Below are 19,540 nucleotides of genomic sequence, written 5' to 3'. Positions count from 1 at the left end.
AGGCTACACAGGCATGTTGACTAACTTATTGGACTAGCAATTGATTCAACTTTTAGCTCCTCTTCCTCCTTCCTGTCCTCAAAGGTAGGTGGGGGACAGATGGAGGGTTTCAAACTTCTAATGTGTAGTTGGTTCTCCTGGCAAGAAATCCCCATCCTTAGGTGATTTCCAAAAGCTACCTCATTAATATGACAAAAGATATTTTTATCCTTCTCCATACTTGGGAAATTCCAAAGGTTTGAGGAGCTGTGAGCCAGGAATGAAACTTCATTTGAATGGGTGACCCAAAAATACTAGGATGACCGATACATACTAGAAGTATATATTTCTAATAAATCACAATATCACAGGTATGATAAATCACGTTCACTACCATGTGCCATGTAGTCTATCTTGACCAGCAGACACAGTGCCCATGCTTAGGGAAGGTATCCACAATTAGGAATCCCATATATTCAGGACTAAGTCCTATGTGGGGAAGGGTCTTCTGTACATCTACACATTAGGATCTCATCAACAGGACTAAGTTGAAGAACTGTCTTGGCCATGAACTGGGTTTTACTTCAGAGGCTCAGATCCCACCCTGGGGTTCATCTGGTACTACTGAGCCTCCTGGTTTCTTAAGTTAGCATGAGTACCCTCTGAAGGCCAGTGCTAGCTTCTCTCCTAGCATCCTTTCCCCCAACTCTTGGAGAAGCCAAAGCAAGATCTTTGGTTGTCACTTTCTTGCAGCTACAACTCAAACCAGACTAAGCCCAGAAACTCAATGGTGCCTCTACTTCAGTTTCCATACAGTGAAATCTGTAGTTAAAAAAGCCTAAATCTGACTTGCCCATCGCGAAGTTCAATGCCTCCATTTCAGGTGACCCGGCACCATGACCTAGTTGGCAGGTTTCTTCTTCAAGTACAAATCCTTCACATGCTATCAGCCCGAGGTCCTGAGCACCTCTTGTAGAAAAATCTAAGTCAGGCCAGGGGCCACCTGGACTTTGCTACTAGGCAGACCTCAAACTGCCAGAGACAGATGCTACTTATATGATTTCTTGTGAGCCCAGGAAACTAAAACCAATGTCAGCTTAGAGGAGAACCAATAGAAATCAAAAAGTTATGTGAAAGACATCAGGACAGGTCCTCTCTGATCTCCAGACCACTAGCCAGGTTTAGTGGTCCCTACCAGTCCTTTGAGCTCAGTTCGATGAAAGGGAGGGCCTAGAGACATACTTGTACTTAGAAAGGAATGAAAGCTAAAGAACAGACAAGACCCAGTCAAGGAGAAGGTGACCATGTCAGCAAGTGATAAAGGTTTCTTCATATCATCCCTGTCAGCCAGAAATGTCAAATCCAAAAGCCATAGGCAATAGCATTTCTGGCCAAGAGTTGATTATACGTGGACAAGAGTTTAGATAGAATCTCAGACCCTAAGAAAAAGGGTATGAAAATGCCATGTTCAAAGGTCTAGAAGAGACCAGTCAAGACCCAGGGAAGACTTTCCTGGAGAAGGTCCCAGTCCCACATTCAGCTAAGCATAAAGGAATGTAGCTGCCAGTCTTAATGTGAAAGTCTTTTTTCAATTATTGGCGATTAAGGCATCAGGTAGAAAAGAGTAAGATCAGGAAAGAAGACCCTGAAGAATAATAGGCATAGTGAAGAAGAGCAAGGCATCAGAGCATATGTAGCAAGAATGCCAGATTCTGTCTCCTCATTGAGAGATACTTTGCAAAAGATAGTTACTCCTAGGAGGAGAAGAGGTGAAACCCCCAGTGGAATGAAAGAAGAAGGAATTTCTGTCAGGTCTTATGAGAGAGATCTGGAGAAAAGCCCTTTGGGTACTCAACAAGTGAATCCCGAGAACCTTCCAGCATGAGGGAGGCCCATGCCAGCTTCCACACCTTCCCTCCAGTCAAGGACAGTGGCCAAAGCAGATAGAACAGTCTACAGGTAGCTTATGTATGTATGAGCATATTTAGTCCATCACTGGGGCCAGTGTCAATGGACAATATGCCAATGGCAAATCAAGAGGAAGTCACATGGCTAACCCACACATGTAAGTATTCCACCACAATACTACCACAAAATATGATCCCAACTCAAGCTATTGAATATGTGAACTAAACACTAGGACTAGATCTGCAGTGTGATGTTCCACATGGAAATGGTTATATCCTATTTTCTTTCATTGTAATAGTACATGTTTACTATTGAAAGTCTATAGTAACCAGTACATTCTTAAAATTAAAAAGAGGTGCACGTGCGCGCACACACACACACACACACATACACACACACATATCTTCATCATGTGGAAAAGATGATGTTTCTAGTATGGGAAAAACCACTTATTATATTCTTGAGATAATTGTCCAGATTTCTGGGAAAAGTTAGACCCTTGAATAATACCAGAAGCAATCATAGAATACAACCCCATGCAACTAGAAGATGACAAGATGTCCTTTTGGAAGGTGGAGGTCTTCTAACTATATGTGCAAACATAGCAGGAAAATAGTCTCAGGGAGCAATGGTGGAAGCTAAAACAAAAACAGGGTCTTAAGGGAACCCACTAAGTAAGAACACACCAGCTTAAAGGCCTGAGCCATGAAGAACAAATGAGAAGAAACTCCAGTTTGACACTGCTGAGGAGTCTGTGCCAGGGTGCTGGGTGGCCATCAGGCAGAACCAAGGATAGTCACACTAAACTGACCAAGAGGACACAGCTAGCTTAAGGAAAGCAATGTCAAGGCTGCCTAATTGAAACAACATGTGTCCTGACTAGTGTGGGTCAGTGGGTTGGGTGTTGTTCAGCAAAATGAAAGGTCACCAGTTCAATTCCCAGTCAGGACACATGCCTGGGTTGCTGGCCAGGTACCCAGTTGAGGGGTATGCGAGACGTAAATGATTGATTTTTCACACATCGATGTTTCTCTCTTGCTCTTTCTCCCTCTCTTCCCCTCTCTCTGAAAATAATAAATAAATAAATAAATAAATAAATAAATAAATAAAATCTTAAAGGAGGAGGAGGAGAGAAAGAAGAAACATGTAAGCATTAATAAGGGGCAATAAATGCCAAATCATAACAATCACAACTAGCCTGATGGCCCCAGAAATTCTAGAGACAGAAGGTGAAATTAGGACAAAAGCAGTTCAAATGGGTCCAATTCACAGGGCAGCAGAAAACACAAGCAGGAGGAGCCAGCATTTTAAAAAGCACCTGAGATACAGGCCGGGAACAGAGCTACCTGTAAGGAGAACACAGTGGACATCTGCAGGAGACCCGACAGTTCAGTGACAGCATCTATGACAAAGGAAAGAGAAGCAACCCAACAGGAATAAGTGACACTGTAGACCATATGATCCCTCTAGAGACGGCATACAACTGGCCACCATGAGACAGCTGCTCAGCCCTACATAACTACATGTCCACACATAGTCTATGTCTTACCTTAAGGAAAGAGTCTTTCAGAGACAAAATTTAAGATTGGACTTTAGGGGTCTCAAAGGACACATCCACCTCATCTCCAAGTACTGATTCTAGAAATAGTCTTTTAGGTGTTACAGAGGAAACTCCCACCACATCCCGTCTCTGCCAGTTTGATCAACAGACTCAACAGCCAAGCTTGACAGGATTCCAGAAAGAGGGGTTTCTTCCCCACAGACCCAAGAAGGGTCTTGTATGTACCTGCATATCATGTCCCCATTAATGGAACAGTCCCAGGTCTCATTCCTGGCCATGACCCAAGTCCTGCCACATGAACAACTCATCTTCTCCATGGTCTCCCTACAGAGCTGGCTCCTTAATGCCATGGGAATCTCACCTCATCTACATGAGCCCCTTCTAGTGACTATTACCAGCCTTTCTCCCATTAATTCTCCTGCAATGGGAAACCCTGAAGGACTGGAGCCAGAATCATAATTTTTCCTATTTACCCACTGACCCAGACACGCACCTCCGCAGGAACCCTAGTGCTGCTGCCTGTTTTCCAGTAGGTTCCACTTCCCTGGCTTAGCTTCCAGAAAAAATCTGTGAAGATAAATCCTACCCCTGAGAGATGGCAAGTTGGGTCAAACCTTCCAAGGCAGCCCAAGAAAACCAGCCACCCAGGCTGAGGCCTGCAGCATCCTGTAGCCTAGGCCCCTGACTGGTCAGCACTGTGCAAGAGGCCCAGCACCTTCCACGAGGCCATCGGAGTCATGCTGAGGGTGCCCAGGGGCTGTGCTGCCTGACACCTCAGCTCTACCAGAGAGGAAGATACACCAGGAAGAATCCTCTCATGCTGCTTCCTAGGATCCCTTGCCATTTACCCTTAGGATTGTGAGGCCAAGTTAATTGTCAAAAGGCCAGACATGTTTATAAAAGTACATGTTGGCACACTGAGATCTCTGGTCACTGGCTTGACAGCACCAGGAATTTCTGAATAACTTGTGACCTAATGTCTTTGCTGTACCTGTGAGCTCAGCAATAAGGAGCAGTAGTCTGAGGACATCCCTATGCCCTGTGTTTGAATTTCACATTTGCAGATTAGAGAATAGAAGATGAAAGCCAGAAGATCTCATGAATAAGAAGAGTCTCAGTCTTGCAGAGCCTGGAGGAAGTCAATAGAAGTTGTGAAGTTGTATTACTCCTTCCCGCTATCTACCAGCCCTAATACTGGCTGTGAACCCAGGTATGAGGGGCAATGGAGAAACTCAGCACCTTTACCAAGAGTCTGTCCTGAAAGACCCTATGCCAAGGGTCCCGTCCATACACACTGTAAAAAACCTACATAGAAAGGAAGACACTACTTAAAAAGAAGAAGAAGAAGCAGAACGCCACATTCAGAATCCCAGAGAGCAGTCTATAGGATGAAAATATTCACAGAAGAAGGACCAGACCTGTGCTCAGCAGACCAGAGATGACCAAGACAAGCTATGCACCATTCTGATGCCACAGGTCCCAGGTAGAAAGAAGAAGCAACAGGTTTTAGGTCATGCAGATAAGCTGGACCACAGGAAAGAACTTGAAGGAGACCTTTGATTTTCAGTATCTGGTTGAATTTTATCCCTGGGAGTATACCCCAGAGGGCAGAGATGGAAGATTAAAACATTAGGATACACAAAACAGTCAGAATACCCTGGCAGGTCCATAGTCTGAGACAAAGCCAGCTGATGGCTGTCCTCTGTGGAGAAGATAGGGACCTGAGTGATACCTTATGTCCCCAGCACTGTCCTGTCTACCTAGGCCCAGGAAACTAACTCATCTCCCAGCCAAAAGTCCTTAGCCTGAAACTCAAATTTTTCCTAGAGGTGGAAGATGCCTATAGCTAGGATTATATGACACCTTTCCTATAGAGAGAGCCCCACATCCAGGAGTTTCTATATTTCTGCCTTTCTGAAGATGCTAGGAGACTTTCACCTGGTATTTAGTTGTCTCAGAGATACTGGGATCTCGAACCTATGAGAGTACCCAGAGTTCCTGCCAGTCTCAACACCAGCACTGCCAGTGACTTTTCTATCTTGCTTGGAGGACTGGCAGGGCTCCTGGACCCCCTTCACTCAGCCAGTACATTCAGGACCTCAATAACCAAGATGTTCCTCACTCTATCCTCAGCATGCCCTATTGCTCAGCTATCACTGACCTGTTAGAGCACCAACTCCAAGACCAGTTCTAAGGTAGAGCTGGGAGTTGTCCCATAGACCTCAGACAGATCCAGGGGTACGAGGGAAAGAAGGCAAGAAGCTGACTCTTGAGCTCACCTGTCCATTGGGTCCCCATCACTTCAGCCCTTCTGAGTTCACGTAAAGGAATACTGATGGTCCTCAGCAGCCATGAATCTGGTTGAGATACTGACACGTCTGGTTCCAGGAGAAGGCCACAGTTACAGCAAGAGGAAATGAAGAGTGAGCACCTGTGGATAATGTGGCTCCAGAACAAACAGATAAAGGACTTCATAAATGACTAGATCCCGTGGCCAGGATGAGCAAAGACAACTTGGGGAGCATGACAACCTAACCGAGAAGGGCTGCAGCTGAACTGACCCAGGCAGAGCTAGCAGATATGGGCTGAGATGCTCCGGAGGCAACAGATTACAGCAGGGGACCTCCAGAGGTCAGCCCAAGTAAAGAGAATACCAGGAAGCTGCAGCATCTCTGGGCCTCTTAAACACAGGGAGCAGAGACGCAATGGAAGCATGTGCTGCCCAAAGGTGCTGCAGGCCATGGAATCAGGAGAGGAGTGGAAGGGGAAATGTTGTTAATGAATCAGAGCTTAAAATCTGCTCTCTCAGCATTGTGTTCTCACCCAAGAAGGTGCCCATGGGAGGTGGCTGACATGGTAAATTTACTGTGGTAACGGTTTGCAGTGTATATGAAGTATACATGTTGTTTATACAGTTTGTCAACCATACTTCCAAAGAAACCAAATAAGCTTCTAGAGAAAAGGTAGATGTCGTGTTACATAAAGGCAAGTCTACAGGAAGCCCTCTGACAAAGGGAGAGGCTTAAGTAGTGAGCCAAGAAGAAAGGGAGAGATTCTAGGACATGTGATACTTTCTAGAGTTGTAGGTACAACTGGCCACCATGTGCCACATGCTCAGCCTCCCACTGCTGTATGATAATTCCATGTCTGCTCTTAACAGGAGGGACAGTGTCTAAAGAATAGAAGCTCTAAGAACTTTATTCTATAATTTATATCTTTACCTTATATAGGTGATGAGGGAGGAGAAACAGACCAGCAAAACATAAGCCCTGAAAGCTGTGTTTAAAAACATGTATTTGACTTCCACCCTGGCTGGTGTGGCTCAGTGGATTGAGTGCTAGCCTGTGAACTAAAAGGTCGCTGGTTTGACTCCCAGTCAGGGCACATGCCTGGGTTGTGGGCCAGGCCCCCAGTGGGGGTATGTGAGAGGCAACCATGTTCTCTCACACATTGCTGGTTTTATCCCTCTCTTACTCCTTCTTCCTCTCTCTCTAAAAGTAAATAAATAAAACCTTTAAAAAATAAAAATACATAAATAAAAACATGTATTTGACTTTCAGTTTCTGATTCTATACTTAAGGAACTTATAACTTGCCACTCTGTCCCGACCTAACAAGTTACAAGGCTGAACAGAACAACAACAACAAAAGCCTCTTCTGGTAGATGAGAGAGAAAAGGACAGAACAAAGCACTGTTCCCAGAAATGCAGGCAGTCAGAATTCACCAAAACAGAGACCTGGGAGCTGTCACTGACCTGGAAGTGACAAGCTGCTGGAGGCTCAGTGCTGACCACTTTGAGAGTGAAACACTCCAGAGACCCAGTCATAGGGGTCCCCACAATACTGTAAGGCTTACCTCCAGGAGCTTGATCAGGGTCCCACAGTAAATATCTCAGAAAAACTCTTCTAACTCCAGCAGGAGGAAGGAAGAAGAGCCATTTTGAAATATGCCAGAACACTCTGTTCTTAACAAGGTTGGCCCTCAGGGGAAACTAGTTAACTAAGCCTTGACTTGTTGAATAGGAAGGGAAATACCCAACTCCAGCCCACTCTAGCCATCCAGACCCACCCAAGGGTGGGGGGAGAAAAACCAACTGAGAAACCCTTGTGCTGTTCAGTCCAGAAGTATAATCTCATAAAGAGACTGAGACCTAATCACAGGACTATAGAACTCTCCGCTCCCCACCCACCTCACCACTTACTAAAGGCCTGTTCACAGCAGTTTCTTTCACTCGGAGTGCATTACGTGCGAATACCAAGCTACGAGGCATACTAGAAGGCAAAGAGACACACTTTGAAGAGACAAAGGAGAAGTCAGAACCAGACATGGCAGGAATGTTGGAATGATCAGACTGGGAATTTAACTGATTAATATACTAAGGGCTCTAATGGATAAAATAGACAGCATGTAAGAACAGATGGGCAATGTAAGGAGAGCTGGAAATCCTAAGAAAGGACCAAAAAAATGCTAGAGAGGAGGATAAAAAATTAACAGAAATGAATAATGCCTTTTAAAAAAAGATTTTATTGATTTATTTTTAAAGAGTGGGGAAGGGAGGGAGAATGAAGGAGAGAGAACATTGATGTGTGAGAGAAACATCCACTGGTTGCTTCTTGCACGTCCCAAATGAGGATGTGTCCTGTAACCCAGGCATGTGCCCATTCTGGAATCAAACTGGAAACCTTTTGTTTTGCAGGACAACACCCAGCCCACAGAGCCACACCAGTCAGGGCATGCATGATGCCTCCAATGTGCTGACTGATAGAGTAGACACGACTGACGACTGGGGAAAGAGTCTCTGAGTTAGAAGCTATACCAATAAAATTCTCAAAAAAAACAAAAAGCAAGGAGAACAAAGACTGAAAACAGAACAGAATACCTGATGACTGAGGGCAAGGTGTGACATATGCATAATGGGAATGCCAGAAGGAAAAGAAATATTTGAAAGTATAATGACTGAAAATGCCCCCAAATTGATATAAAACACCAAACCACAGCTCAGAGAACACCAAGTAGAAGAAATGCCGAAATAATTTTTTCTCATTTTCAAGTTACAGGAAATCTAAAAGAAAAACTCCTGAAAGAAGCCAAAAGAAAAAACACTTTACCTATAGAGGAACAAAGATAAGAATTACATCCTACTTCTCTGACGCCAAGTAAACAAGAAGAGAGAAGAGTGCAATATTTGAAATGTCAAGAGCAAAAACAACAACTTACAACTCTGTACCCTGCAATTTATCCTACCCTTTGGAAGTGAAGAAAATGGAGACTCTCAAACAAGTTGAATTTGTTGTTAATAGACCTGTGTTGCAAGAAATATTATAGTTTTCTTCTCTTGAAAGAACTTCTAAGTCAGAAATTTCCAAGTTTACATAAAGAAAGGAAGAATAGCCCTGGCTGGTGTGACTAAGTGGATTGAGCACTGTACTGTGAACCAAAGGGTTGCCAGTTCGACTCCCAGTCAGGGTACATGCCTGGATTGTGGGCCAGATCCCCAGTGGGGGGCACTCAGGAGGCAACCACACATTGATGTTTCTCTCCCTCTCTTTTTCCCTCCCTTCCGATCTCTAAAAATAAATAAAACTTTTAAAAAAAGGAAGAACAAAGAAGGAATAAGTGAAGATAAAGTTTCATATTCTTAATTGCTCTAATAGTGTGCTCAAAATAAGTAAAATGACATGACAGCAATGATAAAGGGACAGGAGGAAAGAATTAGGATTGTTTTGTTATAAGGTACACATCACCCATGAAACAGCATAGGGTTATTTGAAAGAGGACTTACATTAGCTGTAAATAGGGTAATCACTAAAGAAAATAGAAGTATAACTGATGAGAGGCAATAGAACCATATAATGTTCAATTAAAACAACAGAAGGCAGAAGAGTAGAAGACAAAAAATAGGAAAAACACAAGGGCAACAAATAGAAAACAGTATTGAATGTGGGAGAGATTAATACAATTATGCCAATAATTTCATAGGGAGGTAGGACTCTGAAATATGAATTTCAGAGGTACACAATCCAACCTCCAACACTACAGTAACCTTCAACCTAAGGCCCAAGGTTCTGCTAAATCTAACTTGAACCTAAAGCTGAGCTCACAGGTGCAGCAACAAGTCCTCAGCTTCCCCTCACTTAGGGACTGTTGCAGAGGCTTCCCCTAACAATCTTCCCAGGGCCACAGGAGGCACATTTTTATGTTCCAACAGATGAGTGGCCTTTCGGCTGGGTTGTTCAGGTCCTGGGTTTCTAACCCATGCTCAGTTGTTTGTTCCTGCAGACACCTTGTCAGGTCTTGGCTGGTCATGGCTGAGGGCTGCACCCTTTCTTACCAGAGAGTCAGAAGGGAATGGTCTCCTCTCACCATATCCACCAGAATACCCAGTTTGGCCCAGGGGTTACTCTGCCTCAGGCAGGGCAATTTCCACTGAGACAAGTTCCTGTAGATCTAGATGACCAAGGTCAACCTATGGGATCTTTACATGTGCACTCCCCTTTTCTACCTCTGATCTGTTAGTATATAATTGAAAGAATAGCATGCCACGTGGCCAAGACTCATCATCCTAACTGGGCTGAGATATGTGTCTTCATTAATACCCTCCCCACTCCAGAGGACCACAGGGTAGTATTAGAGAAGGCCATTCAAGGAGCCAAAAGGCTCCATGAATTACAACCAAACAATCCAACCAGGACTCCAGCAACACAAGCCATCCCTGGAACAGAACCAGGATGGAACCCCAGTGACCCAGGAGACCAGGCAAAGTTAAGCCATTATAAGGAGTGTTTGATAGCAGAACTTCTCAAAGGGGCCCCAAACCAAAGCGTTTGAGTAAGATCCAGGAAATACAGCAAGGGCCCAAGGAGAACCCATCCACCTTCCCTGAAAGGGATTTCAAGGCTTACCAACAATATGCCAATATTGATCCAGAATACAGAGACTGGTCAATGTGATCTTTATCAGTCAGAATGCCCCAGATACAAGAAAAAAGCTAAAACACTGGAAAGGGGGTTGGGGTTGCCAATGTCTGAATTGGCTGAGATTGCTTTTAAAGTGTTTGCTGACCGAGAACGAATTCAGGAAAGGCCAAAGCAGTACGGCATGAGACAACAAGCTGCTCTGCTCTCTGCTGCCCTTGGCCATGACCCGCCAGGACCCAACAAAGTGTCTGCAGGAAAGAACAAACAACCATGTGTAAGGTCCCTGGGACCCTCCCAACCCAGCAAAAAAGGCCATCCATGTTTTGGACCACAAAAATGCACCTTTGGTAGACAAAAGGATATTGGAAATGGGAGTACTCCAACCTTCTTTGGCAAGAAGGAAAAAGGACTTGCTCCAAAAGCTCTCTCCAAATGCCACAATTCACTGATAATGACCAGAAATAGTGGAGCCCAGGGACACCCTTAGAGCCATTAACCAAATTGTAGACATCCAGTCCCTATACTTTGCTTACAACTTTATCTGGGGACTTGCTGGTTTATATTTCTGGACTTAAAATATGGTAACTGCGTACCCCTAAGTCCTGAGTTCCAGGAACTGTTTATCTTTGAACACAGTGATCTGGAGACTAATATAAAACAGTATTGCTGGATGGTACTTCCACAAGAATTTGTAAATGTCCCCCGCATCTTGGAGGAAGTCATAGTTCATACTTCATGGAGGCCTCAGTCAAGAAAGACTAAAAGATGAGGATGTCAAGTAATCAGCGTAACTTGGAATGAGGTCTTATCAGTTGCCCTGCAGCAAGTAAGAGTAGCTCCTAGAGTAAGCTCCAGTGAGCCTCTACAAAATGTTACATGGGAGACCTTCCTTAAGACTAAATATTATGATCTTGAAAATGATCATATTATAAAAGCATTAGATATTGTAAAATGTGTACACTTTCTAGGTGCTACTTTATCTGTTATACATAAATATGCTTCTAGCCTATTAATGTTTCCCATGACATGTCCTCACATTGCATGAGCCCAGGGATTAGAGCTTCCTCCTAACTTGGAAAAAATCAACACCCTGAGGGTCAGCTACAACCTAAGTGGAATGGACCCTATGAAGTTCTAGTTAAACTTCGGATACACCATTCACAAGTAACATTTGTGAACACTTAACTGATAAAGCTTGGATACCTGAAATTACTTTGCAAACAAAACAGGAAAACTGAGTCCTGGCTTGGTTAGGAAGAAGAGATGTGAACATCTGGTAAGTAGCCTGCTTCTGCCCAAGAGTAAAATATTCTATACTAAACACCCCATCTTAACTTGTTGTTGTTTGGTTTAAATGATATCTGTGTTTGCTTTGGTAGTACATATACTAAAACTGAAATGATACAGAGATTAGCGTGGCCCCTATGCAAGGGTAACATGCAAATTCATGAAGTGTTCCATATTTTTAAGAGTAAAGCTTTTTACGACAGGGGCTGCAGAACAAATCAAGCACATCCTGGCTAATTTCAAAAACTACCAGTAGTTTTTGGTGAAAACATGAATCTGGATGCCATGGCTCTCTGCTGGACTATCGTGAAGATGGTGGGACCCATACATGATTTTCTTTAAGGATGGTTTATAAATGGAAAAATGTTAACAAATTTGGCAGTTTGGGTCAGTTAACTGTCATAACTGGCTGCTGCTTTTCATCTTCACACCAGGACTAGGGCAAATGGGACTGATGTTATCTTGAGCTCGTCATTTATTTTGACCTTGATTTTTTTGGAGCAGAGGCATTGTTTTTAAGAAAAGAAAAACATGTCATATAGGTTTTCTAAAAATGAAATGCATCTAAACTTAAAAAAAGAAAAGCCAGTGTGTTTTACTTTCCTGGTTGTGATATTTGCTTGTGTAGTCCTACAGGGTGGTCTACTTTTTATGCTTTCTTACACTCTTCCTGGCTCACTCTGTCCCCTTATCTATAGGAAGTAGCAAGAGCAGTTGTGGCCAATAGTCCCCAAGACTGAAGAATAAACAACAAAAGGGGGGTAATTGTCACTGCAGATCTAGCTCAAAGAGGCCTTATCCTGAGGCCTCTTTCTTGCAGGATACTGAGTTGTTTTCCAGAGACCAGAGAACTAACTGCAAGCCACGTAGCTCCAGCATGCACAGAGGAGAGGCTAAGCCCCCTCGCTGGAAACAAGGGCAGGGACAAGAAGCAAAGGCTCTGCTGTCCAGAAGATCCAGTGCTGAAATCCCTTGACTCTCGCCCCAAACCTTGTACCAGGGAGACAGATTTGAGCCTTGCTGGGTGACATCACAATAATGCTTTTTCTTTTCTCAAAAGCCAGTGCCATCACATTGGCTTCTCTGTGTCAGGCAGTGAGCCCTTGCTCAGCAACAAATCCATAAGAAGGCACAATTTGCAAGTATCTACAAAAATGGGAATATTTCATCAAAAGTGATATCAGCTTAAAAGAGCCAAAATGGGGCACTTTTGATACCCATAAATTAACCTTTTTCATGCACTCAATTGGGAAAAACTGGCTCTAAAACTGAGCTCAGTGAATGGGATGCTTACCTTGACCGGAAAAGAGAAGCCTCCAAGGAATGCAGATAAATTTTCTCCTCTTCAGGAAGTTAAGAAGAAACTTTTAAAGGCTGGGTTTGAGCTCAGATAAAATTTCTTCTCTTTGGGAAGTTCGTAAGAAACTTTTAGAGGCTGTCTCTGAACTAAAGGAGTCTTCTGAAACAGCTCAAGGCCAGTACCCCAGGTACCCCCCCACTCCCCAGCGCCCCACTACCTCCTGAGCTCCTTGTGCAGACTCGTCCTCCCTTCCTCCCCCTCCTTTTCTCTCCTCAACATCTTTTCCACCACCACCCTCTACTGACTGAGGGGAAACTAAGAATAGAAAGCCAGACAAGGATAGGCTAGAACAACCAGAAATTCTGGCAGCTTCCTTTAGAGAAAATCTGGTCTCAGGATGAGGGGAAACCGGTATTAATTGACTCTCCCTGGACTAAAATAGAATTAAGAAGTCTAACTAAAGATTTTCCTAATCCTATTCAAGTCCCTTATGGGTTTGCAAAGGAATCTGATTTGTTAGAATATATGATCCTGGCTTTTCTGACCTGTTCCAACTAATACAACCAGTGGTTTCTGAGAGCAAAGCAGCAGAATGGTTAAATAAGGTTTGCTGTGAAGCTCCTACAGAGGACGTTTTAAAACAAAGAGAAACAGACCTGGAAAAATGCAAGTAATTAGCCCACCAGCTTCAACCCATCCTTGAGATATTTCTCCAGAAAATAGACTGAACAAAAATCCAGCAATATAAACAAAAACTTGATGAAATCATACTTAATTATTTTTTTAATATTTTGAGAAAAACTTTCAAACAATATTTAGGACTATCTTCAGACAGTTTTAAGGATCTTTAAAATGATCCATTGCTCAATTCAGCATTTTTGGAAGGATTAGATGAGGAGCTTTTAACTCATTAAACAACATGAATTAAACTGGCCAACAACACATACTAACATACTAGCAATTCTGGTCAAAGAATTATTTAAAACTATTGAAAAGAAATAAAAAAATAAAGCTACTAGTATCATGAATTTACAGGTCCAGCAGTTAAGCAATCAGGTCAAACCTCCCTGAATTTTTTTCTATGAGGGGAAAGATGAGTCTGCTTTTACTGTAAAAATCCAGGTCCTGTTAAGGAGGATTGCAGAAAAAAAAAACCCTGAAATATGATTTAGAAAAAGAAAAGGAAGAGGAGAAAGCACAGAGTAGATCTGAGGAATATTAGGGGGCATTTCCTCTCCTCCTTGCCAATACTTTTGGAGAAATTGAAATTACCATAAAAGGAAAAACCACTAAGTTTGTTGTAGACACTGGGACTGGTTTATCTTTTCTTAATCCTACCCAACTAAGTTGCCCTCTCCCTCAGAGTAAAGCTTCTGTCCAAATGGTAGGGATATCTAATCAACCAACGTTCATTTCAAATCAGAATCTATTCTCTTTCAGCCAGGGAATGGTACAGGGCACATATATTTTTACTAATCAAATCTGCCCTGATAGGGTGAGACTTTCTTGAAACCCATAAGCCCACATATCCTTTTCTCAGAAGGGTGAAATGTATTTAGAACTGTATGAATTAGATGCTGAACCTACTGAGAAAACAATGATTTTTAAGGAAGCTTCACAAGCAGAAATTAATCTCTAGGCTAAACATTTGCTGTAGAACATTCCTGTGGAACTCTGTGTTCTTTTCAGCACAGATATTGACAAGATTAAATCAGCCACTCCTATCAAAAGAACTATTGACAACACTTTGCCTCTACCTAGTATTCATAAATATCCTTTAATATCTGATGCACTAGCTGGAATTAGGCCCATGATACAAGATTACTTTAAAGGGAGCCTTATGATTCCATGCATGAGCCCCTGTAATTCTCCTATCATTCCAGCAAAGAAGCCCAGTGGAAAAAAAATGGAGATTTGTACAGGATCTCAGAGCTATAAATAAGTAGTTATTCCCAGACATTCTGTGGCTCCAAATTCACACACCCTATTTTCAGCCATTACTGCGCCTCATAATGCCCCAAGGTTATACAGAAAGTCCCACTATTTCTCTCAGATACTAAATGCTGATTTTAAATGATGTTGAATTTCCCAGAGATTCCACTATAATCCAATATGGTGATAATTTACTTTTGTGCTCTAGGACATTGCTAGATTCCCAAAAGGATACAATTTATCTATTACAACAGCGAGCTATCAAAGGACAGAAAGTCTCAAAAGACAAGCTTCAATTCTAATTAATCCTGAAAGACTCAGAGGAATCTTATCCTTTCCTCCTTCAAGAACTAAGGAACAGATTATGGTACTTCTAGGACTGGCTGAATACTGCCACAACTGGCTTCCAAATTTTTCATTTATGGCTCAGCCTCTATGTGTCTTATTAAAATTAGATGGACCTGATAAATCCTATGGACCCCCCAAGGGGAAGTGAGAACAAGCTGCAGAAGCTCTAAGGAAGATTTATCTAAAGTTCCCACTTTAGGACATTCTAATTATAAACTTCCTTTCTTCCTTTTCATGCATGAAAATATAAAGCAATGCTTTAGGAGTTCTAATTCAGTGACATGGAGATCATCATAGACCTATGGGATATAATAGCCAGCAATTAGACTCCGTAGCAAAAAGGCTCCCTGCCTGTATAAGGGCCATCACAGCCATATGATGCAAACAAACAGAAGAAGTAGTTATGGACTCTCTTAAGAACTCATGTTCTTCATTCTGTTGAGGTTTTGCTAAACTCTCACCATACTCAGCATTTATCAGCCAGCCAACTGGCTCCTTATGAAGTACTCCTGCTTTCCACACCTAATGTTACTTCAGCCTGATGTAAGCCTTAACCCAGGAACTTTTCTGCCTTCTTTACGGGGTAAGGACACCCACAGTTGCGCTTTACTTACTGACCACCTTCTTGCTCCTAGGAAAGATTTATAGGAAATTCTATTGTTGATGCTGACTTAATTTAGTTGGCAGATTGATCTTATCTTAAAAATGAACAGGAATATTACCAAGCTGGATATACGATAACTCCCATGGTGTATGTATCGAAAGGTCTTATTTAACTGAAATAAGATCAGCCCCAAACCCAAATTAATTGCTCTAATCCAAGCTTGCCAAATGGCCAAAGATTAAAGAGCCAATACTTACACTGCTAGTTACGATGTTTTTGGTGTAACTCATGACTTTGAAATGTTATGGAAAGAGCAAGGCTTCTTAACTTCCCCAAGACAGTCTATAAAGAATGAAAAACAGGTTGCAGAATTATAAAATGCCACACGGCAACTGGGACAATTGGTAATTATCAAAATTCCATGGCATTCTAAAGTTACCACCGTGGAAGCAAAAGGGAATCATTTAGCTGATGCTGCCGCTAAACAAGCAGCACTAAGCAATCAAATGATCCAGATCCATCCAGAATATTCTTTGCTCCCTGATAAATCAATATAAGCCCTTTCATAGTTCCAAAAGATAGCTAGAGAAAAAAGAAAATATGGCAACACAAAGGGGAATCTTTAACCCAGACAAAGTGATATGGCTTGAACCCGGTGGAAAAACAATCTTACCTAGAGGGACTCAATTGCTTATACTTCAACATGTACATGAACTAACACATTGGGGTCCTGGAAAGATATTTTCAGGGAGTGAACAATATTACTGGAAACCTTCTCCAGCTGTAGCTCATAAAACATAAAACAGATGCTCCATTTATCCAAAATATAATCCTGGAAAACCACTCTGTGAATCCCACTGACATATCCTGTTGCCTTTAGATCCATTGGAGGGAAGGCAATTGGATTTTATCCAAATGCCACCAACGCAAAGACACAAATATGTGTTAGTTATGATTTGTATGTTCTCTCATTGGGTTGAGGCATTCCCTTGTAGGAGAACAACCACCTTAATGATAGGTAAATTTTTATGGGAAAAAGTAATTCCCAAATGGGAAATTTCCTTTGAGTTACACAGTGACTGAAGGACTCACTTCAGTGGGGAAATAATGTGATCCAATTGTAACATTTGGCTTAGCATACAGCATTTTCACTGTGCTTATTACCCCAGTCCTCTGGGTTGCTGCAGTATACCAATGGTACAATTAAAATTCAACTAGCTAAAATTTCAGAAACTTTTAATCTCCCTTGGCTAAAAGTTCTCCCTATAGTGCTCTTCAACCTACTCCTCCTTTGAGGATCTACTCCTTTGGAAAACAGCCATTCTACTTATAAAATAGTCTCTGGATGCCTTATACATCTGGATGAGAGGGCATGTGAATCAGCCTTACTGAAAGGAGACATTCTGCATTATTGTCAAGGACTTATTAACCGGCTTAAAGAAACTAATAAATTAGCAACTGACTCATTTTGTATGAAGACTTAAAAGATGATGGTTTATAACTAGGAGATTTTTGTCTATTGAAAGAGACATCAAATAAAAGACTCTCTCCAACTTTATCAAAAGGGACTTTACTAGGTATTACTAACTAACCCATGTGCAGCTAAAACAAAAAGAGTAAACTCGTGGATTCATATTTCTCATCTAAAAAAGACAGCTAAACATGAATGAATATCTACTCCTATCTGAAACTTGCCCCTATCTACAACAGACACCAAAGATTCCTCAAGGATAAGAAGCCACCGACATCAGAGGCAGGCGGCTTTCCCAAGACATTGACAAGGTGTGTACATCAGCAGATCGACGCTGAAGTCAGAAACCAATCGTTTGATTGGTATGGTATTATTCATAATAATAGTTATACTTATTCTTTGGGTTTTTTTTATAGCCCTACTGTTAAGGATTACTGGAGATATACAGAATAACTTTTAATACTTTTTATGGCTTATGTAAATGTTATATTACCTGCAAAATACAAAAAAAAAAATGAGACAGCAAAACTCAGACGATGATAGTTCACAGGATAGAAATGATCCAGACTGTTTTTTGCAATTGCTGCTGTAGACAGTCAGTGGAAGTGTGGGAAGCCAGTAGCAAGGTGAGAATGGGCTTAGCTGGACATTTTGGAGGGGTATGCCATGTAGAGGTTGTGCAGGGGGTGCAGGAGCCACAGGATCCAGGGGCGCCCCACAGACTCCAGCTGGCTTTTCTATATGTGGAGTACTAGGTCCAGCACTGGGTTAAGGACTGCAGCACCTACAGACTTCCTGATGGTGGGTCCTGCAGCAACCCTCTTCCCACTGACCCTCATACCACAAATAGTCAGGGAGCAACAGGGAGTCTCCCCCATTTGCTAAGATGGTGCAGGGTGTGGGAGGGAGCACACCAAAAGCTAGAAAGATGAATGGATAGGGCTCAAGTACACCAAATCTAGCAAGATAATTGGATAGAAAAAAAAAAAGTCTCCCATCCTTATCCCTATACAAATCACAGGCTTAAGCAAGAAGGTGAGATGGTCTTTAATATAAGAGTCTACCATTCTCCTGGATCACGGAACCTGAATAAACCTCTTTCCTTTTGTACCAGAACATGTCTCAGGAGTTTGGATTTTGTTGCCACTGGAGCTGAACGTGTGTTTCAGTTACACAATGAAGTCCATAAATCTGATTGCCTTCCATTTACCTGCTTTTTCCTTTTAGGAAAATTTGGCCTCAACTCACATCTCATAATGGTACTTCCTCATTCCTAATGGTCCATCATTTTCAACAATGTGATGTTGATACTGAGACTTCCAAGGAATGGAGCTTCCCAAAACTGTGAGACCATACTATCCAACCAAAGGGTTGGTCCACCAATGCATCCTTCAGACCACTTTATGACCAGAAGGGGGAAATGTGAACAAAATGGGGCTCCATAATAACTTTGACAAAGCTCAGTGACTGAAAGTAACCTGACAGGGTGATCTGACCCCAAACTTATAACTGGATGGGTCACTGGGCCCACATCTCAGGCCCATAACTTCCCTAGTAAAAAGTTTATCTTTGCCATAATCAAGCCCTCCCCATTGTTCTTGTGCTTCTCTGTGGACACCTTTGAAGAGCCAGAGTAATCCTCTTTCTCAGACACCTTGGAGTCATAGCCACCCTCAAGGAAGCACATCATCTTGTTAACTATCATATAATCCAGTTACAGAGATGTCTTTGCTGACAACCCACCCCTTGTTGATAAGGGAAGTTCTCACTGTAACTAGTTGTTCTATCAGGGTGTATCTGATTTTCGCTTTCTCCCACAGGTGGGACCAAAAGTCTAAAGGGCACTCACTCCTTTTGTTGTTTCTGCTATGATGCCCATGCTTTTGAGGTTTCTCAGTTACTGAAATAACTGATAGGAGAACTCTAGAGTTAATGATTTTAGCCTTAACTGATAGGCTCAAGTGATTAGTTCACTTGCATAGCTGTTATCCCAGGAACTAGAATACCTGACATACCTGCCAGTCTTTGTGCCCCAGGGGCTCTGCAACAGATGCAGATGGTCTCTGAGTTGTTTATCAACAGATAAGAAGCACTAAGAAAATCGCCCCCAGACTGCAACTCTTTTTCCCAAACCCCTTACCTACCCTTTTTTTCCTTATAAAAAGGTTGGCTTGAGATCAGATGTTAAGTGGTTTTTGAGGGCACATAACCCAATGTCTTCCCAGATCACTGG

The 19,540-nt window shown here is 42.3% G+C and overlaps 2 long non-coding RNA genes and 1 other non-coding gene across 3 annotated transcripts; 2 read left to right on the top strand and 1 right to left on the bottom strand.

The window, feature by feature from the left end:
- Positions 1–1,457: 1,457 nt before the first annotated feature.
- LOC118500469 lies at positions 1,458–12,172 on the top strand. Its single transcript, XR_004903028.1, has 3 exons — positions 1,458–1,468; positions 10,979–10,983; positions 11,836–12,172. It is a non-coding gene; the product is annotated as an uncharacterized LOC118500469 (long non-coding RNA).
- On the bottom strand, positions 9,004–12,145 carry LOC118500468. The gene is made up of 3 exons (XR_004903027.1): positions 12,084–12,145; positions 10,315–10,322; positions 9,004–9,015 (listed from the first exon to the last, which is right to left on the bottom strand). It is a non-coding gene; the product is annotated as an uncharacterized LOC118500468 (long non-coding RNA).
- Positions 11,729–11,832, top strand: LOC114498243. The gene has a single exon (XR_003684687.1). It is a non-coding gene; the product is annotated as a U6 spliceosomal RNA (small nuclear RNA).
- Positions 12,173–19,540: the final 7,368 nt, after the last annotated feature.

The sequence above is a fragment of the Phyllostomus discolor genome, chromosome 5 (assembly GCF_004126475.2).
Source record: "Phyllostomus discolor isolate MPI-MPIP mPhyDis1 chromosome 5, mPhyDis1.pri.v3, whole genome shotgun sequence".
Classification (NCBI taxonomy): Eukaryota; Metazoa; Chordata; class Mammalia; order Chiroptera; family Phyllostomidae; genus Phyllostomus; species Phyllostomus discolor.
The sequence above is the reverse complement of the archived record's forward strand: the minus strand, read 5'-3'. Positions and strand labels throughout refer to the sequence as shown.